This window comes from Octodon degus, unplaced genomic scaffold (assembly GCF_000260255.1).
Source record: "Octodon degus isolate 3935 unplaced genomic scaffold, OctDeg1.0 scaffold00005, whole genome shotgun sequence".
NCBI classification, from domain to species: domain Eukaryota; kingdom Metazoa; phylum Chordata; class Mammalia; order Rodentia; family Octodontidae; genus Octodon; species Octodon degus.
In genome coordinates, this window is record NW_004524581.1 from 18,687,270 (window position 1) to 18,695,670 (window position 8,401).

Below are 8,401 nucleotides of genomic sequence, written 5' to 3' on the forward strand. Positions count from 1 at the left end.
CCACTCCTCCCCCTCCCCCTCCTCCTCCTCGAGGCTCTTCTCCCCCTCTTCCTTTGCCAAGTTATTCCCACCAGGTGGATTTCGATGAAGGAAGTGCAGCTGTGTACAAGAGCGATGGCCAGATACCCGCCAATGAAATCTTTGATACGAATATCAGGTCCCTTGGTGTTCAGGAAAAGGTCAAATTAAATGATGGGAAGGCAAACAGCAACACTAACAGAGATGGTGACCCCCTTAGCCATGAACCTGTGGGCAGTGACCTTGATTTTGAGTGCAAAGGCCAATTTTATGATGATTTTGAGACTGGATATGATGAAAAAAAATAATGTGAGTCTTGGAGAAAGTCTTTAAGGAAAAAAGAACCTTTACCAAGTAACAAACTGTGCTGCAGCAGAGGAAGCAAAATATGAGCCATCTTTTCACTGAAACCTGGAAGCATGTGCAGCATGACCAGTTAGCTTTCATGCATTTTATTTTGAATGGATTTTATAGTTTTGTACAACTGATAAAATGATACCATGAACATGCTGTGTTATGTCAATGCCTGGAGAGCAGATTGCACAAAACATCTGTATAGTAGGCATCAGTGAACTACTTATAAATGTAGTGATTTTACCAAGAAAACAGTCAATGCTTCAAAGTATACCTTAGTTTTCTTACAAAAAAAAAAAAAATCACTAGATTAGATGAGGGACAGTGTACCCTTGTGATATTTCCATTGCCCCCAGAGGCCTGTCACTAGCTACAAAAGTTCAACGTGTTTGTTGGTTAATTAGGCATAGTTATGTGATAAGCACACAGCCAACCAAGGATGTCTGCTGCTTCTGTAGGGTTCAGTATTGTTTTTCTAAATAAAAGACTAAAGACAGGGAGCTAGATGAAATGGCTTTGCGAGACTGTTAAGTGTCTGTACTTAACAGTCTGTGGGACACATGAAAACAGTGGTACTCAATGAGACACACCTGTCTGGGGGCCGAAATCCACAATCTGCACAGAGGGGATTCCCTGTAAGTTCCCACTTGCCTGGGGTGGGTGATGAGGCTTTGAAGGAGGTGGTATACAGGGCGATTTTTGGTGCCTTACTTTATCTTAATTTTTGCCAATGTAAAAATTAAGGATAAATCAGAGTTACAAAAGGGATTTAACAAACAGGAAAAAAACCCCCACAGTGGATCCATATGGTTTGGAAACTGTTAACTTTGAACTATTGTGCTCAACTTTTGATTCAATATCTCTATTCCTTTATTTTTGAGCCCAGTTGCTTTGGGCTTGGTATTTTTGGATAGGCATGGAGGAGGCAACAGAGACCTGGTAGGAACCAGCACCAGCTACTTGAGCTTTTTGATGGCAACAGTCTGTTGCTAGGGTCTGGGGGTTTTGGGTTGTTTGTTTTGTTATCTTGTTCAATGAAGTTCATGAACCTCGTGGCATGCATTATACTTTAATCTGTTTTGCATCATTTCAATCATTTAGATTACAAAAGCATATGGTTTGTTATACATGACTTTTGCTGTTGATTAAGAAGCACAATGTTAATAAACGATGTGGTCATCAATAAGGTTTATCTTAAAGAATGTAAAGATTTTAGTTTTTGGAAAGTTATTTTGGAGAAATGGGACTCGATCTGCACTTGCTATGTGGCCAGCATTCTTTCCAATAACGAACTTGTGCATTTGCAAGGGCGTGCAGGGCGGTCCCCTCACCCGCCTTCACGCCAGCCAGCTCCTCCTGCTGAACTCTTCCCATTGCCAACGTTACTGACTCACGTGGGTCTATGTACACGTTATTTCACAGTAACCAAATGCCAAATGGAGGAAATAAGTGCGTCCTCTCGGTTTCTTCAAGATAAAGCTTTTTTTTAAATTATCGCTGTTAATATTAAACATAGGTCTCATTCATACAGTGTATGAGGATCATTTGGACAGTTGTCCACAAGGACCAGTTTTTAAAACATGTTATTGTGTTCTAGCTCAGTAGCCTAGTAATGTTTTGTCCTTTATTTTCAATATTCGATGAACATTTGATGTCGAAAATTTAGATAGATGCTTATATATGAATGTGTTGTTATAAAGTAAGGTTTTCTTGATATATATTTATTAAAATGATAAAAATTCATTAAGCTTTTTATTTTAATGGTTAATGGCTGTTTCTCTTCCATTGTTCCCCATTTTGGTTAAAAAAAACCCTCAATACATCTTGAGACTGCAGTAGACAGTGGTCACAGTTTTCAAAATAAAGAGTATTTAAAAAAAATAAAAATCTTTTCAATGAGGATAAAAATGTCTTAACTTTTCAGTTAGAATTTGAATCTTTGCTATGTATTAAAATGTGTATAGCAATGAATAAACTATAACATAAAGCATGATTCATTACCCTATATTTTCAATATGTGTCTTGGTTGTATAAAACTGAGTTTAACTTTTGTCAACTATTGAATGGACAGTTTGGCAGATCTTCCTTGAGCTTGGCTCTTATACCTGAGGCACATGGCTTTTCCTCCTTCCATTTATGAGAACAGCAGCTCATGATGTGGGCTAGCAAGAGCACAATAGGGAGGATGGCATGAACTCCAGATGGGCCAGTGTAAGTCTTCAGAATCACCCATGACATTTCTTGGGGGAATTTGTTTTGAGCACATCTTCCCTGACACAAACTTTGCAAGAGAATGAATTGGTTATCCCCCTGAAAACTCTACACAGAGCCTGTTGCACCACAGCTGGACAGGAGGTCAGAGAGGAAGAGACTGGATCCTTCCTCGTTTCAGTTCACAGAGGCTTTTCAGCAGTGGCAGGAAGATTACAAGGACTTTCAAATTCCTCAGCACCTAACTCCTCCTGTAGATACCTCATGACCTGGCACTTCTCAGTCCTTGCATCCTTTATCCTGCTGCAGAGCAATGAGATTGTCCTGCACACCCTGCCATGATTTGTGCTAGATGCACCCCCAAAGCATCATGCAGCCATAGGGCTTTTTAGAGGTGGGTGAATCTAGGGTTTGTGATCCTGACGTTGACCATCAAGGGCGTGAGTGCTGCATCTGCTCTAGGGGAGGTAGTCTGCTTACAATATGAGGGCCAGAAAGAGGCTTGTCTCCCTCCTCGTTTGATTTTGTGGTCTTCTGCTTCCATGAACTGTTTCTCGTCTGTGATGCCCCTCTGCCATGCCACCATGCCTTGGACTCAGCTGATTACAGAGTGAAATCTCTGTAAACAGTAAGCTAAATAAACCTTTCCCTCATTAACTTTGGACACTGGGTATTTTGTCTGAAGAAAGAAAAAAGCACCTAGGATAAGCCTCCACAGGCTTTTATGGGTTGCAAACCATTTGGAACTACACATGATTGTTACATTGAAAATATGCAAGAAGTTCTAAGCATCCACAGTAAGGAATGAGTCACAGCTCACCCTTCAGAATGCTGCTCCCACTTTGCTCTGCATGCTCACATATGATCTGAGTACTGAGGAGAAAATCCCAATTACTCTTCCTGTAGTTGAATGGGCGTGGACCATTATCCTGCAAAGTCTTTTCCCACTAAGACTCACTCCACTTTCAGTGGTCCCCACAAGGGAGTACCTGACACCAAAAGAAGAGATCAAAACCAAAATGCAATAACTGAGACCTTCTCCTGAACAATCCAGTTCCCAAGGGTGGGAGGTCACAGGCAACCGCTCTAGAGTCCCAGGGTCATTAGAGGTGACACTGAGGTATTAAAAAAGGAACTGTGTATCCACGGGACCCAGCACAAGTCTTGCTCTGGTTACCACTACTCCTCTAGCTTCATTGAGAACATTTATGGCAACTTAACTCCTAGGGAAGTGAACAAGTGTGGATCCATAGCTGAAGAACCGCAGGAGCCTCAGCTCGGGCCTGTGGAACTGCACCTCCAAGGTATTCAGTGCTGGAACTGGGAAGAAACTAGGAACATAACATCAGGAAACACATAGAAGGTACAATTATAAAGCACTAAGCAGACTGGTGGGCTAAGCATGAGAAATGCGGGATGTCTGGAATGAGTTCGTCACAGGAAATGCGAGGCCCTTGGTGAAATGAACATATTCTTGGAGAAACCCAACTTCCAAACATGGGTCCGTGAGAAATAGTTGTCTTGTAGTCATTTAAAATATGCAACTTAAAAAATAAAATATGCAACTTACGGAAAACTTTTCATAAAGGAAAGGTCAGACACAGTTGTTGAAAAATGTCAAAATTTTAATGAAGAAATACCATTATGTAAAAGAATTTAAAAACATCATAATAAAAGCACACTTTGTATACTAAGACTAGCTGAATAAACCCTACACCCTTAAAGTTAATCCCAGTGGGTAGAAATGAGTACAACTTATTCATGAATATAAGGTGGAAAATTCTGAATCAAAATATTAGAAACAGTAACTCAGCAACACATAAATACATATACTTGAATTAGTTGAGTTAATGGGGGACAGAATGTTCTTTGCACTGACAAGGAGCTACACAGCTGTAGCTACTTTGGCGGCTGAATAAGTTAAAGGGTGACAAATTCAAAGCCAACCTGGGAAAACTTTTAGACACATGTATCACAGAGGTAGAATCTGTAGTGTGCAATACTCAGTATGGAAAAATGTTTATTTTCTATGTGAAAAATCTATTTAAATGCCTGCAGAGACTTTAGAGGAAAAATAATCATTGTTAGAAGAAATAAAACATTTTAAAACCTCCCGACAAAGGATACTAAGATCCTGAAAGAGAAACCAAAGGGGCGCTTTGGCAGAAACTAACAAGCAAGCAGAGCTGAAGTTGAAAGGGTGCAATACACACAGTCCTCTGCCCTCTCACAGTGGTGAGTCCATATACTATATCAATTAAAACCCAAGTAATAAAATAAAAATGAACAAAATTGTTAGAAGTAAAAGTGCCATGTTTGGCAAATGTAATTTTGTATGTATGTGATTCAGTGAGTCAAGGCTTACTGTTTCATACACATTTCTGAGGTTTTAGGATTAGAGATAATCTAAATAAAAATGAGTTATTCTAAATAAAAGTTAGAGTTTCTCAAAAGGAGACCATTCCCTACATTGCCCGATGCATACACAGGGTGGTCTCCTACTGTCTGGCTCTCCATTTCTGGTGGAGACACTCATGGGGTTAGTAGTGACCACCTGGAGAAACTTCATTCTCAAGTTACTGGACCCTTGAAATCTCTGTGTCAACCTGCCACATTCCTTGCCCAGGACGTGGTGGAGACCTGTCTGCTCTCCAACCAGGTTCCTGCTTCAGCAGAGAGCTCAGGAAACCATCATTACTTTCCTGCTCTGATGCAAGTTTGGGCTCCTGTTGCCATAAATCACTTGGATCCTGGTATGGCACAAATTGGTCATGGAATGGCAACTGGTAATTCTCCTGGTAATACTGAGGCTGTGACAGCGGCTGCAGATGGTGACTCCAACAGTCTGGCTGCTGTCCTTGAAAGGACATATACAGATAATAGGGGTTATACTGTTGTTGCTGCTGGCCTGTCACCTGGCTAGTGAAAATACAATGGGAATGGAAGGGCAGAGAATGGTGGCTTTGCCATAGGTCAGACCTGGCACTCCCAAAATACTGCACAGATGTATTAGGATAAATAAAATTGGCTGGTGTGTATGTGGAAGAAAGCCTATTTGTTAGGGCACCTTGATATTCTGGGGAAAACCCTTGTTCCCTGTTAATGCCTGTGAACACAGAGTCATTTGAGCCAACATGTCCACTGGGAATAGTCTGTGTTTCCAGTGAAGAATAGCCAGATCCATAGAGTCCTGTTTCCGGGGCTTGCAAGACAGTCTGCTTTGTGGAAGAGTTGTCAGGTTGCATCTTGCTCTTTGAGCAGGCTTGCCTCAAAGCCCTTTGTGCAGGGGTTCCCTTTGATTTTCTGATAGCAGAGATTCTATTTCTCTCTGCAGGTGGTAGTTTTTTTCTTTTATCTCTGAACCAATTCTGAAGAGAAATGAGACAAATACATTGATCAAAGTGAGTTTTCTAGTAATGTCTTGGGCATTTCTAAAAGGAAGGAACATTAACTAGGCCAGCTTGATTCTGATCTATTTCCACTCACTTTGTGAGGTGCAAAAAGTGAGTGGGTTTGAAGGTGTCACATTCATTATAAATATGACAAATTTATACGAGGCAAAGGTGAATGTGTGCCCATGAGCCTTTCAGCTATTATTAGCATTATTAATATCCTTACCATGAGACCACCTGGCAAATGAATTCCAGTTTGCCTTTGGTGGGACTTGTTATGGAAGTTGTGAAATGTGTACCATTCCAAACTCCCAATGTCCATGGTTTTCAGTGACCTTTCTTGATGTGCAAATTGACGTTTTGAAAATCTTTCCCTGACCAGTCTGCAACCTACCTATAATGTTGAGCATTTACACACAATATTCTTCCCACAAAAACCTTCGAACACCTTCATTATTTACTCAAGTTATTCTACTGCTATCCCTTCACAATTAATGTATCCTCAATTATATTTTTTAAAAGTATTTTTGTATAGGATCTCACCAAGCAACTCAGACTCATAGTGATCCTTCTGTTTTCAGCCTCACCAGTCCTGGGAATACAGGCATGTGCCACCACGTCTGATCTTGGTGGGTGGCTCACCCTGCCCAAGGGTAGGGCCAGTGTGGCATGTGGTGCTGGGTATCAAACCCTGGTCCCTGCTTTTGCCTAAGCAGGCACTTAATCTGCTGAGCTAACTAGCTGGGCTCTCAATTATATTCTTAAACTCACTCTATCCCATATTCATGCACAGAGGAAAGAACAGTCTTTCACAGGCCAGCAGTATGATTTATGCAATCCTAAACATATTATGGTTCAGTCTTTAGTGCTTTTTCTTACGTAAAATGATGATAATATTTCATGAAAATAAGCATTGCCAAAATTTAGGGGAGGAGTCTATAAATGCTAAGATGCTGTTGTGGGCTAACTAAAGGAGTTGCTGGTGGCACAGATGCTTTAGTGCAGGGAGAAGTTTTGTGGAGCAGTTTGATGTTTGCATATTCTTTAGGCTCTTTCTCCACTTTCAGAATTGCAATAATAGCTGGAAGTTTCATGGACACACATTCATCTCTGCCTAATATAAATTTGTCATATTTATAATGAATGTGACATCTTCACACCTGCTCACTTTTTGGACCTCACAAAAGGTGATAGATCAGAATCACAAGTGAAACTTTTTACAGAGGTTATAAAACTAACCTGGAGGCAGATCTTGTAGGATGTGACCGAGAAGGAAGACAGACTTTGTCTTGGGCAAGCCTCCTGTGGCCTGACCCTTTACGTGCCAGCTTCTGCATCCCACCATGGGTATTCACCCAGGATGTGAGCCTCATTTTACAAGTAGCATACGCTAACTGATTGCACAACTGGAGCTTCATGAGCCTCATTTTAATCCAAAACCCTTTTTCACATATTACCTCATTCAGGTTTTTTAATGATTTGTAAAATGATAGATTTATATGTCCTTTAAAATTTTTCCACTTCATGAATTTTATAAGTCCATTGTTTGCAGAGCATGTCGCACTTTTCTTTTTTCTTGAAGGCCATTCCTGTGTTTTTTATTTCCACTGAGGAAATGTTCTCTGCTTTCCATATGACCAATACACTCAATAATCTACAGATAACAACACAGTAAAATCATATGGAAAATTTAAAAAGGTGTATCAAATAGTACTTTAAGTTTGAAATGCTAGGGATTGAACTAAGATCCTCTATACAGGCAACTGATCAGCTTCCCAGCCATATCCTTGGCCCTAACTATTACAATTCAAATGTAGGAACATTTTAAAAGAACTTGTCATATATTGTAGAGATCTGTTGGCCTCTGGGTAGTTCCTAGGAGAAAATGGCAAGAGGATTGCAAAAATGAAGACAAGAGATAATAGCTGAGGTCAGGGCGTGGACAAGTCTGATAGGTAAAGCTTCCCAAAGAATAGTAAGGGGCCTTACACCTTTACAAAGTTGCAAGACATAAGGTTGCCTAGTGACTAATAGTGTACAATGTCCAGGCAGGATGTTCTTCTTGACTGAGGTAACTTGACTGCTTTAGGCAATGAGGCCTCATCCTGCCCTTCCTCATATCAATTTCAGCTTCAATGGCTCCCAACAATATATTATCCCCCTGAAAACATGGTACTATATGTCACATAGGATTTTGAAGTGCCTAGAACACTGAGAGATGTCAGGTTCTGGACAAGAGCAAATGTGGTCCTTCTTTCTGCACTTGATAATGTTATGTATGACCTTTTATTTACGTTCATGTCTTAGGGGTTTCATTGGCATACCCAACTTCACAGTCCAAATTGATAATCTCAGTGTTTTTAGCTCACAGTGGGACTCTTGCAACCTTCCTTCATTCATTATGCATAAATCAAATTTTCCATTGT

The 8,401-nt window shown here is 40.5% G+C and overlaps 1 pseudogene; it reads left to right on the forward strand.

Annotated features, from left to right (window-relative positions):
• Positions 1-547, forward strand: part of LOC101586168 — a 1,543-nt pseudogene extending 996 nt beyond the window's left edge.
• Positions 548-8,401: the final 7,854 nt, after the last annotated feature.